Source organism: Dipodomys ordii, unplaced genomic scaffold (genome assembly GCF_000151885.1).
Source record: "Dipodomys ordii isolate 6190 unplaced genomic scaffold, Dord_2.0 Scaffold116, whole genome shotgun sequence".
Lineage (NCBI taxonomy): Eukaryota > Metazoa > Chordata > Mammalia > Rodentia > Heteromyidae > Dipodomys > Dipodomys ordii.
Window position 1 is genome coordinate 3,984,200 of NW_012267332.1, and position 15,445 is coordinate 3,999,644.

General features: G+C 41.6%; 1 long non-coding RNA gene across 1 annotated transcript in view; it reads left to right on the forward strand.

The window, feature by feature from the left end:
* Positions 1–15,445, forward strand: part of LOC105995194 — an 80,008-nt gene that overhangs the window by 41,187 nt on the left and 23,376 nt on the right. Inside the window, exon 6 of the long non-coding RNA XR_001175553.1 lies at positions 13,162–13,317. This is a non-coding gene — a long non-coding RNA (uncharacterized LOC105995194). The remainder of the gene's footprint in view (positions 1–13,161; positions 13,318–15,445) is intronic.

The following is a 15,445-nucleotide window of genomic DNA, read 5'->3' on the forward strand; positions in this document are numbered from 1 at the left end:
AGGAGTTACAATTACATGGGCAAGATAATGAGTACATTTCTTATCAAGCATTGTTGCCTCCTCCTTTGTTTCCCCTTCCCATCCCTTCCCATCTCCCTCCTCCTCCCCCCACTATGGTTATTAGAGGTGACTATGAGGGAAACTTTCAGCTTCCCTGTTTTGTGTCTAACTCACTCAGGTGTGCTGAAAATGAAGTCCACAGACCCCCATCTTTATATAGCAGTTCATTTGCAATGCTCATGTTTTGTTCTATAGTGTCCATGGCCAGCCCGTGACCTGTCCTAAGTACTTACTATTGTTCAACTTTGGGATTGATGAGAGAGAGGCTCAAGTTAGATAATGAAGTATGATCCTAAAGATTTCTATTTAATTTCATATGCCCCAAAGAACCATGTGGTAAATATAGGACATTGAAACGAAGATAACTGCAGACATTAAAAGATGTCAACAAGACTCAACAGTTTCAGCACTTTTTGGGGATAATGGAGATTGAACTAAGAACCTTGTGCTTAGAGTGCTTGAACCATGCCTCTAGCCACCCTTTTTTTCTTTTGCCCAAGTTAGCCTTAGAGTTTGATCTTCATACCTGTATCTCTCATAGATTAGATCACAATGTACATTACAATATATGTACTTTATTTGGTGGGATGGAAGGCCCCCCCTTTTTGCCTGTCCTGGTCTGGTCTGGCCTGGCTTGCTGCAATCATGATCTTCCTTTTTTTTTTTTTTTTTTAAACCCTTCTTATTTTCTGTCCTTTACACTTACCGATATAATTAAGAAAAGTTAGCTTTCTGTTTTTGTTTTTGTCGGTCGTGGGGCTTGACCTCTGGGCCTGAATGCTGTCCCTCAGCTCTTCAGCTCAGGCTAGTGCTCTACCACTTGAGCTACAGAGCCACTTCAATTTTTCTGATGGTTTATTGGACATACGAGTTTCATGGACTTTCCTGCCCGGGCTGGCTTTGAACTGCGATCCTCAGATCTCAGCCTGCTGAGTAGCTAGGATTACAGGCGTGAGCCACCAGCGCCCGGCTAGAAAAGTTAGTTTTCTGAGGAGTTTCATTGATTTTGGAATTAAATTCATCTATTAAAGGAAGCCAGTCTTTAAAAGTTGAAATGCCTTCACAATATAACTAGCACCCAAATTAGTTCCTCAAGGAACAATACACCCTGAGAGCTAGGCCTGTGGTCTCCTATATGTACTGAAAAATTTCAAATGTGTCCTATCCTTGGTATGAAAACTAGGAAGGGTATGTTTGGCTTCTCCCCCTCCCCCCCATTGTCCTCTATGTTCATCTTCTGGACTTTGTATACTGCTTTTAAACTTAGTGTAGTTGTGCAGTCAGGAAGTCTCAGCTAGGATTGCGAAATAAAAGCTTTATGAAATTCCAGCTGGATGCTGGTGGCTCATGTCTGTAATCCTAGCTACTCAGAAGACTGAGATCTGAGGATCACTGTTCAAAGCCAGCCCATGAGTCCATGAGACTCATCGCCAAGTAAACACTGTACAGCCAGAAGTGGAGCTGTGGCTCAAAGTGGGAAAGCACTAGCCTGAGCATAAAAGCTCAGGGACAGTTCCCAGGACCTGAGTTTAGGCCCCACAGCTGACCCCCCCCCCAAAAAAAGTGAGTTTTGCCAAGTTCCAGTGGCTCACATCTATAATTCTAACTATGCAAGAGGCTGCTATCTGAAGTTCAAAGTTCAAAGCCAGCCTAGGCAGGAAAGTCTGTGAGACGTTTCTTTTAATATCTTCAATTAATCACCAAAAAGCCAGAAAAGTGTAGGGCTCTAAGGAAAATCTTAAGAGATAGCACCAGGCTTTGAATTCAAGTCCCAGTACTGACACTAAAAAACAAAAACAAACAAAACCCAAAAAGATCTTTGATCATTGTTAGATGTGGTATACTTTATATTCCAAACCCTGCACTTAGTTACCTGGCCTTTAGCAGGGTGAGGCACTTCTTTTCATAGTTTCAGGGCCCTGAAGACTTAACTAGCATTCATTTGATTTAACTCAACATTACCACATAGTATTAAAAAGCAGTCAAGAAAATAATGGTTTGGTTTCTTTTATTTTTTATTTTACTTTATTTTTATTTTTTTGTCAGTTGTATGGCCTGAATTCTGGGCCTGGATGCTGTCCCTCAGCTCTTTAGTGCTCTACCACTTGAGCCACAGTGCCATGTCTGGCTTTTTCTGCTTACGTGGTGCTGAGGAATGGAACCCAGGGCCTCATGCATGCAAGGTAAGCACTCTACCATGGAGCCACCTTCCCAGCCTCAGTTTCTTTTATGTTTTAATAAAAAAAGAACTACCAGGCATATTGGCAAATATCTGTAATTCTAGTACTTTGGTGTGGGAGGTTGAGTCAGAAGGATCAGGAATTTAAGGACAGCCTGACCTACCCCTTGAAACCCTGTCTCAGAAAATAGCCATGCAGGCATAGGCAAATAAACAAAATTGGCTTCACAATCTTTATATTCAGACCCCAGCTCAACAATGCTAGTAAGTGAAAAGCATTCTTTTTTTTTTAAAGATTAAAAAAATTTTTTAAACTATTTTTAAGACTTTTTATTTATTTTGTTTATATGTTACTGAGGAATTGAACTCAGGGCCTTTATGCATGCTAGACAAGCACTCTTACCACTCAGCCACATTCCCAGCCCTTAAGTCAAACGTAATTTATTTTATTTTTTTCTGGTCATTGGGCTTGAACTCAGGGTCTGGGGACTGACTGTTCCTGAGCTATTTTTGCTCAAGATTAGTGCTTTACCATTTGAGCCACAGCAGCACTTCCAAGCATTCTGTTTTATATAGGAGGGACTCAGAGACTGCATGCTTGCCACAATGGGGGAAATACTTTTTTTGTGTCTTTTGTGGGTGGGATTTCTGGATACATTTCTTGCTTAGCTGCCTCAGTACAAAGGAGCCTCATGTTGCAATGTGGAAAATCTTTCCATTGTTGGAAGCTTAAGGTTAGTTTTTTGGTTGTTTTTTTTTTTTTTTTTTGTCGGTCATGGGGCTGAACTCTGGGTCTGGGTACTGTCCCTCAGCTCTTCATCTCAAGACTAGTGCTCTACCACTTGAGCCACAGCGCCACTTCTGTTCTTTTCTGCTTATGTGGTGCTGAGGAATCGAACCCAGGGCCTCATGCATGCAAGGCAAGCACTCTACCACTGAGCTACCTTCCCAGCCCAAGGTTAGTTTTTTTCATTGGTGTTTTCCTACCTTGAACTAAAGGATTCTACCCAGAAATGCCTAGGGGCTTTCTAATGAAGTCTCTGCTATTTTGCCTGGTGGAGGAAATAAAACATTTCCAATTTTAACATTAATTTATGAGTACTTATCACTAATTAACTGACAAAGCTCTGCTTTTCTTTTCTTTCTTTTTTTAAAATTTTTGGCTGTACATAGCTCTCCAACTTCCAGTTCTTTGGAAGCTATACTCTCACTCCTTAGTAAATTCATGGGTAATTTTGTACAAGTAGGAAAGAATTACTTGGGCTTTATTTTTTGATCTCAGTTAACTGCTGTGTTTCTGAACCTTCACCTGAAACACTGGGTTGTATTTCGTCAGTTCCTAGGTGAAGGTAAAGTTACCTCACAGGTTTACTAATTCCAGACATTCTATGATGTCATTGGATAAGGTCAAACAAATTGAATCTCCCCATCGGTAGGACAGCTACCTTGACAGTTTTTCATTAATAACTTTGGAGTAATTTGGATATAATTGGATGTAATTTGCCATAAGCTTTTCCTACCCTTCTCTTTGTTCAAGGCTCCAGCTGTACCCCTTGAGCCATAGCCCTACTTCAGCTTTTTCTGAGTAGTTTACTGGAGAGTCTCACGAGTTTCCTGCCCAGGCTGGCTTCAAAACACGATCCTCAGATCTCAGCCTTCTGAGTAGCTAGGATTACAAGTGTGAGCTACTGGCACCCAGCTATACTCATTAAAAAAAATTATTGTAAAGATGCTGTAAAGAAGGGGTACAGTTACATGAGTAAGGCAATGAGTATATTTCTTGTCAAGCATTGTTACTCCCTCCCTTGTTGTTCTCCCACTATCTCTTCACCCTCCTCCTCCCCCAACCCCCCCACCCAGAAATTATAAGTACTATGTGATTTTTTTTTTGTTTCCTTTGTATGTTCTTCCCTCTATGGTATATCCCCTGTTGTTGGTGTACTTGAATTTGGTACCCTGCATCTTGTAGATGCATTTGTCTAATTTGGGGAGGGGAAGGGAAATAACAAAATGCTGAAACAAGGACACAGGGACACAGGATGACGCATTGCAACAATGATATCCACAAGACAGTATATTGGAAATTAACTTTATATTCATATTTGAAAATTTGATTCTCAAAGAATAGTCTACTTAGGTCATCATGCCCTGTATTTTTTGCAGGTTGGTTCTGATAAGTGTTTTTGGTTTTGCCTTGGCTATTTCTGTATTAAAATTAATAGAATCTCACTTTTATGATGAGAGAAAATTCTTTGGAGTCAGAACATTTAATTTGACAATGCTATTTTTTTTTGGTTTTGTTTTGTTTTTTTTCGGTCGTGGGGCTTGAACTCTGGGCCTGGGTGCTGTCCCTGCTCTCTTCAGCTCAGGGTGAGCACTCTACCGCTTGAGCCACAGCCCTACTTCCTTGACAATGCTATTAATCATTGTGACTGGACTATGATTGAAGGACTTGCCTCTTCCCTGTCGGCCCAGTCCTTCATATTCCATCTTTAGATACATAAAAGGATTGGGGGGGCTGGGAAGGGGGCTGGGAAGGTGGCTCAGTGGTAGAGCGCTTGCCTTGCAAGCCACAGGCCCTGGGTTCGATTCCTCAGCACCACATAAGCAAAAAGATAAAAGCTGGAAGTGGTGCTGTGGCTCAAGTGGTAGAGCGCTAGCCTTGAGCTGAAGAGCTGAGGGACAGCGCCCAGGCCCAGAGTTCAGGCCCCATGACCGGACCCAGAAAAAAAAAATTAAAGGATTGGGCTGAGAGGGGAGAGGCAAGTCCTTCGTAATATTGTTAGCAAAAGTTTTGTGTCTTAAGTTTGGCCTTGTATGTTGTTTGGTGTTGCCTGTTTTTCTAGCATTGACCACGTGCTTCTAAACTTAGGGCCAGTTTTAAAAAAAATAACCTAAGCACACCTTAAAAGTTGTGTGTGTGTGTGTGTGTGTGTGTGTGTTTAATGCATAAAATTCCGGGAGAGAAGTACCAGAAATTAACTGGGTCTCCTCCGCCTGCCTCCTGGCCGTCTCTCATCGAGCCTTTTACCCTCATTCTATCCCAGGCCTCTCTCTACCTGGAGCATAGAGCTCCCTGTGTCTCTTTTCCTAACAATGATGACTTTTCTTTTTTTTTTCTTTTTTTTTGTCAGTCATGGGTCTTGAACTCTAGACCTGGGCACTGTCCCTGAGCTCTTCAGCTCAAAGAGGCTCTACTGCTTGAGCCACAGCACCCACTTCCAGGTTTCTGGAGGTGAATTGGAGATAAGCATCTCATGGACTTTCCTGCCCAGGCTGGCTTTGAACTGCTATCCTCAGATCTCAGCCTCCTGAGTAGCTAGGATTACAGGCGTGAGCCACCAGTGCCTGGCTCCAGCATAATTTTTTTTCCGGTCCTGGAGCTTGAACTCAGAGCCTGGGTACTCTCCTTGAGCCTCTCAGTACTCAAGGCTAGCACTCTACCACTTGACCACAGCGACACTTCCAGCTTTTTCTGCTTATGTGGTACTGAGGAATCGAACCCAGGGCCTTATGCATGCAAGGCAAGTATTCTACCACTGAGCCACCTTCCCAGCCCTACATTGTGACTTTTATATCTCACTTCTTTTGATTACCATGTTTTTATCATTAGTCCATATTGTTATATTAGTATATCTTACTAGTATTTCACTCTTTCTGGGTGATATATATATATATATTTTTTTTCCTTTTTTCTTTTTTTAAAGGGGGAATACCTGTACTAGTGTTTGAACTCAGGGATTGGATGTTGTCCCATAGCTTTTCAGTTCAGGCTGGTGCACTACCAGTTCAGCCACACCTCCACTTCCAGCTATTTGGAGGTAAGAGCATCATAGACTTAAGTGCCCAGGCTAGCTTTCAACTGTGATTTGCAAATCTCAGCCCCCTGAGTAGTTAGGATCTGGGTGAATAATACTCTATTATATAGTTAAACTTTTTTGTTTATCCTTCAGAGTAATGGCATGGTACCATTAAAGCATAGACTGTGTACTCATCTTACCTGAGAATATAATTGCTTTGTCATTTGGTACCTTTTTTTTTTTTTTTTTTTGCCAGTCCCAGGACTTTAACTCAGGGACTAGACACTATCCCTGAGCTTTTTTGCTCAAGGCTAGCACTTTACCACTTGAGCCACAGCTCCACTTTTGGCTTTTTTTGTTTATGTGGTACTGAGGAGTCGAACCCAGCGCTTTTCATGCATGCTAGGCAAGTACTCTACCACTAAGCCATATTCTCAGCCCTTACTTTGTTGCAAGATCTCACTTTGTAGCAAGGTCTCACAAATTTCTTGTGAAATAACGCCTGAAATGTAGCTAGGAATAAGTCTTCTCTGCAGTGGAGTTTAGATTATATTCTGAATGTTTCCAGAAACGGATGCTTTTGGTGATCACTCCTGGCAATAGTATGGTATAAGTTTTGGAAGGTCTAAAGTCTGGATAGAAAGATGATTTAGAAGGATGCTGTAATGACTGAGTTAGAGAAGTACAGACTAAAAATATACAAAGGGCGAAAACTTTTTTAAAGAAGTGGTTATAAAAACAGATAAAATAGAACTTACTGGAAAATTATGGTGGTAAAGAGGAGGGGGACAATGAAAACTTTCTGGGGCTGGGAATGTGGCTCAGTGGTAGAGTGCTTGCCTCGCATGCATGAGGCCCTAGGTTTGATTCCTCAGTACCACATAATTTTTTTTAAAAAGCTGGAAGTGGGGCTGTGGCTCAAGTGGTAGAGCACTAGCCTTGAACTGAAGAGCTGAGGGACAGTGCCCAGGCCCAGAGTTCAAGCCCTACAACCGACCAAAAAAAAAGAAAACCTGGGGCAGGGAAGGTGGCTCAGTGGTAGAGCGCTTGCCTTGCATGCCTAAAGCCCTGGGTTCGATTCCTCAGCACCACATAAGCAAAAAGAAAAAAGCTGGAAGTGGTGCTGTGGCTCAGGTGGTAGAGCGCTAGCCTTGAGCTGAAGAGCTGAGGGATAGTGCCCAGGCCCAGAGTTCAGGCCCCACAACCGGACCCCCCCCAAAAAAAAGAAAAAAAAAAGAAAACCTTTTTGACGTTGACAAACTTTTTTCCCCCTTATTTTCCCCTCTGGCCTTGTTGAAAAGTCCACATGTAGTTCAGGTGGATATTACTGTCAGAACCTTTTGTTTCTTGTTTGGCTGCACAGATTGTGTAGTATTTTTTAGACACAGCCACATAGGAAATGATTATCAGGAACACATTGCAATAATAGTTGTCCTGGCCTTCCCCATCAATTAATATGTCTGCTTTCACTGTCACGTGGTTCTCAAGTATGTTTCTTGCGTTTTGTTTTCTTTTTCAAATACAAAAATAAAGTTTTTATATCAAGAAGAACTAACCTTAGTTGTTAATGGTACAATTGGTTTATTTTACTTAGGGACTAAAAATATTTGTTCATTTGTTTGCAAATATTATGTACACTAACTATAAATCTAAACTTATCAAGGATTTCTTTCTTTTTCCTTATTTATTTTATTTCTTTTTCCTTTTTCCTTTTTTTTTTTTTTGCGGGTGCCTTTCCTGGACCTTGAACTCAAGGCCCAGGTGCTACTCTGAGCTTTGTTGCTCAGGAATAGTGCTCTACCACTTAAGCCACAGCTCCAGTTCCAGCTTTTTTGGTGGTTAATTGGAGATAGTTCTACCCAGGTTGTCTTTGAATAGTGGTTCTTAGATTTCAGCACCTGAGTAGCTAGGATTACAGGCATGAGCTGAGGCTGCCCGGCTTTAGTCTTTTTTTTTTTTTTAAGCAACATAAAGCCAGGTGTTGTGATGTGGAAGGCTGAAGTAAAAGAATCATGAATTTGAGGCCTTTGGGGACATACTGTTAGACCTGATTCCAAAACAACAACCAAGAAAAACAAAGACAAAACAATATATGCACAATTTTCCACCTAAGGCTCACAGTGTTGATCTTTGGGACTCAGAGAATGGGTTTCTTTTTTTTTTTTTTTTGGTCTGGTCGTGGGGCCTGAACTCTGGGCCTGGGCGCTGTCCCTCAGCTCTTCAGCTCAAGGCTAGTGCTCTACCACTTGAGACACAGTGCCACTTCCAGCTTTTTTTTTTTTCTGCTTAGGTGGTGCTGAGGAATCGAACCCAGGGCCTCATGCATGCAAGGCAAGCACTCTACCATTGAGCCACCTTCCCAGCCCAGAGAATGGGTTTCTATGACAAGAATGATTATATTTTAGTAAAACAGAGTGATTTAGAGGGCCTTATGCAATCTGCCATCTTGAAGGGTTTTATCAGGAAGAACAGTTAGCAAAACTGGCATGTTAGTCTATGCCTACACTTGGTCTCATGCCCATGTGGTCTTGGGCACAAAAATCTTGGACTTTGTTTCCTCTTATATAAACTAGGAAATACTGGCTTTTAATGATAGGGTGGTTTTGAAATGTGAAGGATTTAATGAGATTTTCTCTATGTCAATTAATTAGAACTGGCCTGGTATTCCAGGGCCTGGGCTCTGTTCCTGAGCCTCTTTGTGCTAAAGGCTAGCACTCTACCAACTTAAGCCACAGTGCCACTTCTGATTTTTGAGTGGATAATTGGAGATAAGAGTCTCAAGGGGACTTTTCTATCTGAGCTGGCTTCAAACCAGCCTCCTCAGATCTCAGCCTCCTGAGTAGCTAGGATTATAGGATTGAGCCATCGGTGCCCTGCTAAATACTTAATGGTCGTTGGTGATGTTAAGATTGAGAAAATCAGGGCTGGGAATGTGGCTTAGTGGTAGGTAGAGTTCTTGCCTAGCATGCATAAAACCCAGTACCACATAAACAGAAAAAGCCAAAAGTGGTGCTATGTGACTCACATGGTAGAGCTCTAGCCTTGAGCATAGTGAGGCTCAGAGACAGAGCCCAGGCCCTGAATTCAAGGCCCAAGACTGTCAAAAAGAAAAAAAAGAAAGTCAAATTGACTGTTAAAAAGAACACTAGTATGAAATCACTTAATTTTTTTCCCCTGGGGCTGGGAATGTGACTTAGTGGTAGAGTGCTTGCCTAGCATGCACGAAGCCCTGGTTGGGTTCGATTCCTCAGTAACACATACACAGAAAAAGCCACAAGTGGTGCTGTGGCTCAAGTGGTAAAGTGCTAGCCTTGAGCAAAAGAAGCTCAGGCACAGTGCCCTGGTTCTGAGTTCAAGGTCCCCCCCTCCAAAAAAAATCTTTTTGTCTTTCCTAGATAGTATAGGAAACCAGAGGAAGCCTCTAGTTTATGTTCTAATCAATAATGTATTGACTTTGTTCTTTGTTCCAGATAGAAAGCTGTAAAAAGTTATTATACCAGGAAAAAGATTATATTAAAAACTTCAAACAAAACGTTTGGGAATTAGTCAGAATTGGATTTGAAACTTAAATTCTTCCTGCTTACTAGTTATATTATCTAGGAGACAACAAATGGTTGGATTTTGTTTTTTGATCCATTCTGCTGCTTTTTTCCTTTGGTTGGGGAGTTGAGTCCATTGATGTTTAATATTACTACAGAGAAATGTCATGTTGCTTGACATTTTGTTGTTTTCCTGTAGTGTGTTTCTTTCCTCTTCATGTGTTTACTAAACTAGTTTCTTAGTGATTTTTATTCAATGCTGTGTTTCCTTGACTTTGTTTGTTCTCTTCAGATTGTATGCTTCCCTTTTTTTTCCTTTGTTTAGTGTTCATGGATTCCTTTAGTTTGTGTTTGTCATGAAAGCTTTTGAGCTATGTTATCTAACATGTTACTGAACCACACTAAACCTGAATCTCATCATATACTGATTAATTTTCAGGGTTTCCAGGAAGATATTTGTAAAGTGTTTCGTAGGTACTGTGTCAACTACAGCTGTTATTGTTAGTTCTTTGGGACATTCACCGCGTGACAGAAATCAACAGCAGGCTGTGGTGCCTGGGAAAACTTCACGGATCCAGCAGCAACTTGAAGTGGTGCTCCTTTGAAGAAATCCATCTCGGATGGATATAATACAACCTGCTAAGTGTCCTAGCACTTAGCAGGTTGTATTATCACTGTCCGAGTCTATGGCTCTCATCAAGCAGACTAAATTCTTTAAGGGCAGGACAGTGCCTTATTCATCTTTGTATTCGCAATGCCTAATCTGGTACACATTGTAGACCTCATTAAATGTTTGTTGAATGAAAAAATGAATTATCAACAGACATTCATTGGGTGCCTGCTCTGTGACCTCTATGGGCCCAGCTTGTCCGTACCAGGTGGCCTACAACAGTCAAGTTCTCCTCAAAATGGTTACTTCTGAAGTTTACTCCTGTCTTCTAATTCTTGTACAGATGACTTTGTGTGTACTGCCATTATACCTAATTCCTTCAACTAACCATCCAACTATCATCCAACTACCATCTGCAGTTGATTGATAATACCTGCTTTGATTGTGTTTTCCAAAAAATTCTGAAGCCAGGCCTTGTGACTGTGAACAAAAGGATTATAGCCAGGTGCCGGTGACTCACTTCTGTAATCCTGGCTACGTAGGAGGTTGAGATCTAAGGATCACACTTCAAAGCCAGCCTGAGCAGGAAAGTCCATGAGACTCTTATCTCCAATTAACCACCAGAAAACCAAAAGTGGCACTGTGGCTCAATAGTAGAGCACTAGCCTCACGCTGAAGAGCTCAGGGACAGTGCCCAGACCCAGAGTTCAAGCCCCACGACCAATCAGAAAAAAGGGATTACAACTGATAAAGTGATGTTACTGAGCATGGGATAGGAGGGAGTGGCCACCCCAGTCTCCCGTATATGTTATATTGCTGATGTTTTCTGTAAAATATTGCATTTTGCTTAGGCCTACATTTTACTCGCGGCTACTTGCAGATATTTCATAGCTGCTTCTGCTGCTGCTGCTACTGTTATTGCTGCCAATTGCTCCCTAGGTTGGACCAGAGCCATCATTGTCTGAGCCCAGGCCTCATCCCTACATTCTGTGGTTTGCTCCTGGGGTTGGTATTCACAATGTAACATTTTTCAACATTGCTTTACTTATTCCCTCATCTGCACTGTTAGGTAGGCTTATACTTTTTCCTGTTTACTGCTTACCAGGCTTATAATTCCTTTTTTAAAATTGAATGTGCTTAATCATTATTGTTCCATGAGAAGCCTGTTAGTTGATATGACTATCAGAATGCATGTTAAATCCCCTCATTCAGGGCCCTACAGTGAGTCATATAATGAGCCTTTTAATAAGAGAGAAAATTGAGAATGTTTGCAGACCATAAAGCAGGAGAAAATGAGAAGGAAGTCATTGTAGATGTGGAAATGAGATGGTATTAGATAGAATAAAATTTGGGGTGATGCATGTGGGAGTTGGAGGATGAAACCTATGTCTTGGTAGGACATAGGCTCAGGATTAGCCTTAAATGAGCATAGAAAAGGGGATGTGAGTAAGGAATATAACTTAGCACATGTGGTGAAGATATGTAAGTGCATCTGGTCACCAGTAGCTCATGCCTGTAATCCTAGCTACGCAGGAGACTGAGATCTGAGGATTGCAATTGGAAGCTAGCCCATGCAGGAAAGCCTGTGAGACTCTTATCTCCAATAAACTATTCAGAAAAAGCCAGAAGTGGTACTGTAGCTCAAGTGGTAGAGTGCTAGCCTTGAGCACAAAGAGGCTCAGAGACAGCACTCAGGCCTAGAGTTCAAGTCCCATAATTCAAACTCTAAAAAAACAAAAACAAAAAAATTGTAATTTCATGCATGGTTAATGGAAAAGAAAATGAACAGGCATAGAATTATGGAGATAGAGCTGCTGGAACTGAGAATCTATAGGATGGATATGAAGTCATTAAGGAGTATCCAGGCCTAACAGCTCCAGAGGGACAATTAAGAGGAGAGCTTATGGTATGTAATTATCAAGCTAGAAACAAATTTGAAAGTAGATTAAGAACTCAGGAAAAAGCTGGGCAGTAGTAGCTCATGCCAGTAATCCTAGCTATTCAGAAGACAGATCTGAGGATCTTGGGTGGCCAACAAAGTACTAGTATCTAACTCAGGCTTTAGGATGAAGTAGACAAAATATCTAATATGAATTTATGAGTAGATGTATAACAAAATCATTATTTAAATGCCAGTCTAGGGTCAGGATACAGACAACTTAGTGGCTCATAATTGTAGAATTTTTCTTGACTATTGGTAAAAAGAGCTAGAAATGAAAGAGATAATTCTCAGGACATGGGAGAGAAAGCATAGAAGAGGGAGACCTCTAATGTCACAAACCCTTTTTTTTATTGGTTTTTGTTTTTGTTTTGTTTTTTGAATGTGTGTCTTTAACTCAGGGCTTGGGCACTGTTTCTGGCACTCTACTACTTGAGCCACAACTCCACTTCTGGCGTGTGTGTGTGTGTGTGTGTGTGTGTGTGTCTGGTTAACTGGAGATCAGAGTTTCATGGCGTGTGTGTGTGTGTGTGTGTGTGTGTGTGTGTGTGTGTGTGTGTGTGTCTGGTTAACTGGAGATCAGAGTTTCATGGACTTTCCTGCCTGGACTGGCGTGGAAAAGTGATCCTTAGATTACTTTTTGAGACAAGATCTTGCTATGTAGCCCAGGCTGGTCTTGAACTCAGTCCTTGTGCCTTTTTACCTCCTAAGTACTAGGGTTATGATTATTCTCTTTTTTGTTGTTCGTTTTTTTTTTGGGGGGGGGGAGTCCGGTCATGGGGTCTGAACTCTGGGCCTGGCTTTTTTCTTTTTGCTTGTGTGGTGCTGAGGAATCTAACCCAGGGCCTCAGGCATGCAAGGCAAGCACTCTACCACTGAGCCACCTTCCCAGCCCATGATTATTCTCTTGAGCACAGTTTATTAGGACAGAATCTGAGGCTAATGTTACGTTCTTCAAATTAGTCATTTAACCAAAGTAAGAGAATCACTGTTAAAGTGATCAGGTCTTTAAATAACCCATCCCCTTTCTACAGGGGCTGCTTTATTCTCACTTCATAGGAATTAGGAGACTTCATGAGAAAATTATAAAGAAATGAAGCAGGAAGTATGACTACAGTTGTTTGATCTCAGTTTCACAAAACATCATTCAACAATGCAATCAGTCTCTGGAGATGCACCCCAGACCACAGGTAGTTGTTTTTAATTGCATACGTTACCCTAATGTTTTTCTGGTTATGTGTTAATGAACTATTCTTATAGAGCTTCCTGTTGTACAATGACAAAATCTCTAAAATATGGTAGTATACTTGCTCTTTTGGGCCTCCCAACAGTCAAAAGGTCCTTGGGGGGGGGTGGGGGAAGGGGAGGGGGGAGGGGCTGGAAATGTGGCTTACTGGTAGAGTGCTTGCCTAGTATGCATGAAGCTCTGGGTTCAATTCCTCAGTACCACACGAACAGAAAAAGCCGGAAGTGGTATTGTGGCTCAAGTGGTAGAGTGCTAGCCTTGAGCAAAGAAAGAAGCTCACTTAGTGCCCAGGCCCTGAGTTCAAGCCCCAGGACTGATTGGAAAAAAAAAAAAGGTCCTGGGTCAGCAGTGGTGGAACACAGACCACCCTATAAGCATTTGGTTTACAGTGACATTAAGACCTCACCTTCCTTAAGACCTGTGACTAAGATATTCCACTGGTGAAAGCTATAACTTCTTCCTGAGGCATATATTTGGCACCAAGGGAGTTCAAGGCCCAGTCAGTACGAGCACACAGGTGCACACACATAAACAAATGGAGCAAATGAGCCCAAGTAGAGTAGCAGTAGTGTGCAGAATGGCTTCAGGCATCCCCTGATACCATATCTTACATAAAAGAAATAATACAACTGATGCAAGACCAATCCTTATACTTATTTCTTCTCAGTTCCTAAAGCATGATGGGATAAATAAATATCCAAACCACAAGGAAGAACTGTTTGGGAGAGAAATTGTAAAAGATCCTTTCATAGAAGAGATTTAGAATAAGGGAAACTCTTATTACATGAGGTTCATATCAAAGCTATGAGAGGAGCCAGGGTGCTGGTAGCTCATGCCTGTAATCCTAGCTACTCAGAGGCTGATTTCTGGGTATTGAGGTTAGAAGCCAGCCTGGGCAGGAAAGTCCATGAGAGTCTTACCTCTAGTTAAGTGTCCCCCCCCCCCAAAAAAAAAGCCGAAAGTGGAGCTGTGGCTCAAGTGGTAGAATGCTAGACTGGAACAATAAAGCTCAGGACAATGTCCAGGCCCTGGCTTTGAGCTCCAGTTCTAGCACAAAAAAAAAAAAAAAACTATGAAAAAGTAGCGTTACCTATGACCCTATGTAAGTCAAAGTCATTGGCAGTATCAGCTTATGTCTGGTTAGACAATTTAACTTGAAGGTTCATGTTCTCAGAGTGAGGGAGTCCCAATACCTACAGGAGTCAGAGGTGAATCCCCAGTAGACCACTAGCCTCTTAACTGAAGATAGTAACTGAAGGGAACATGGGCAAGGCTAGATTGGACTGGGTATATTGTTATTACTGTTACTAACAGACTTTTTTCTAGCCAATGGCTGGCTCACACTTGTACTCCTTGCTGCTCAGGAGGCTAAGATCTGAGGATTATGGTTTGAAGCTAGCCTTGGCAACAAAGTGGATGAAACCCTTATCTCTAATTAAGCACCAAAATTTGGAAGTGCAGCTGTGGCTCAAGTGTTAGAGCACTAGCCTTGAGCAATACAGCTTAAGCACGGAGCAAGGGCCTGAGTTCAAGCCCCAGTATTGGCACGCCTGTGCATGTGTGCACACACATACAAAGAGTGTTTTTTAATTACCTTTTAAAAATTATTCTTAATAAACTTGTACAAATTGTTGTACAACATAAGCCTCTTCTCCAGTGTCCTATGCACATTTTGATGAATTTTCTAGTGAGTAGGATCTCAGACTTCCGAACTCTAGAACTTGAATGAATCAAGTATGCTGCTCTAACTGCTGTTTAGGATCATACATTATAGCGACCACAGGAAGTCACTATAGGAAGTGGAAATTTTTTCAAAAACCTTTTTTTTTTTCAAATTCTTTAATTAAGTGTTTACATAATTTCCCATATTTCACAGTATTGTGGGATAGTGATGCTTAGTTAAAGTATGAACACATTCTAACTTTTTTTTGTTTGTTTTTTTTTGTTTTGTTTTGTTTCTGTTTGGGAGGGGGGGTCCAGTCATGGGGCCTGAACTCTGGGCCTGGGTGCTGTCCCTCAGCTCTTCAGCTCAAGGCTAGCGCTCTACCACTTGAGCCACAGCGCCACTTCCA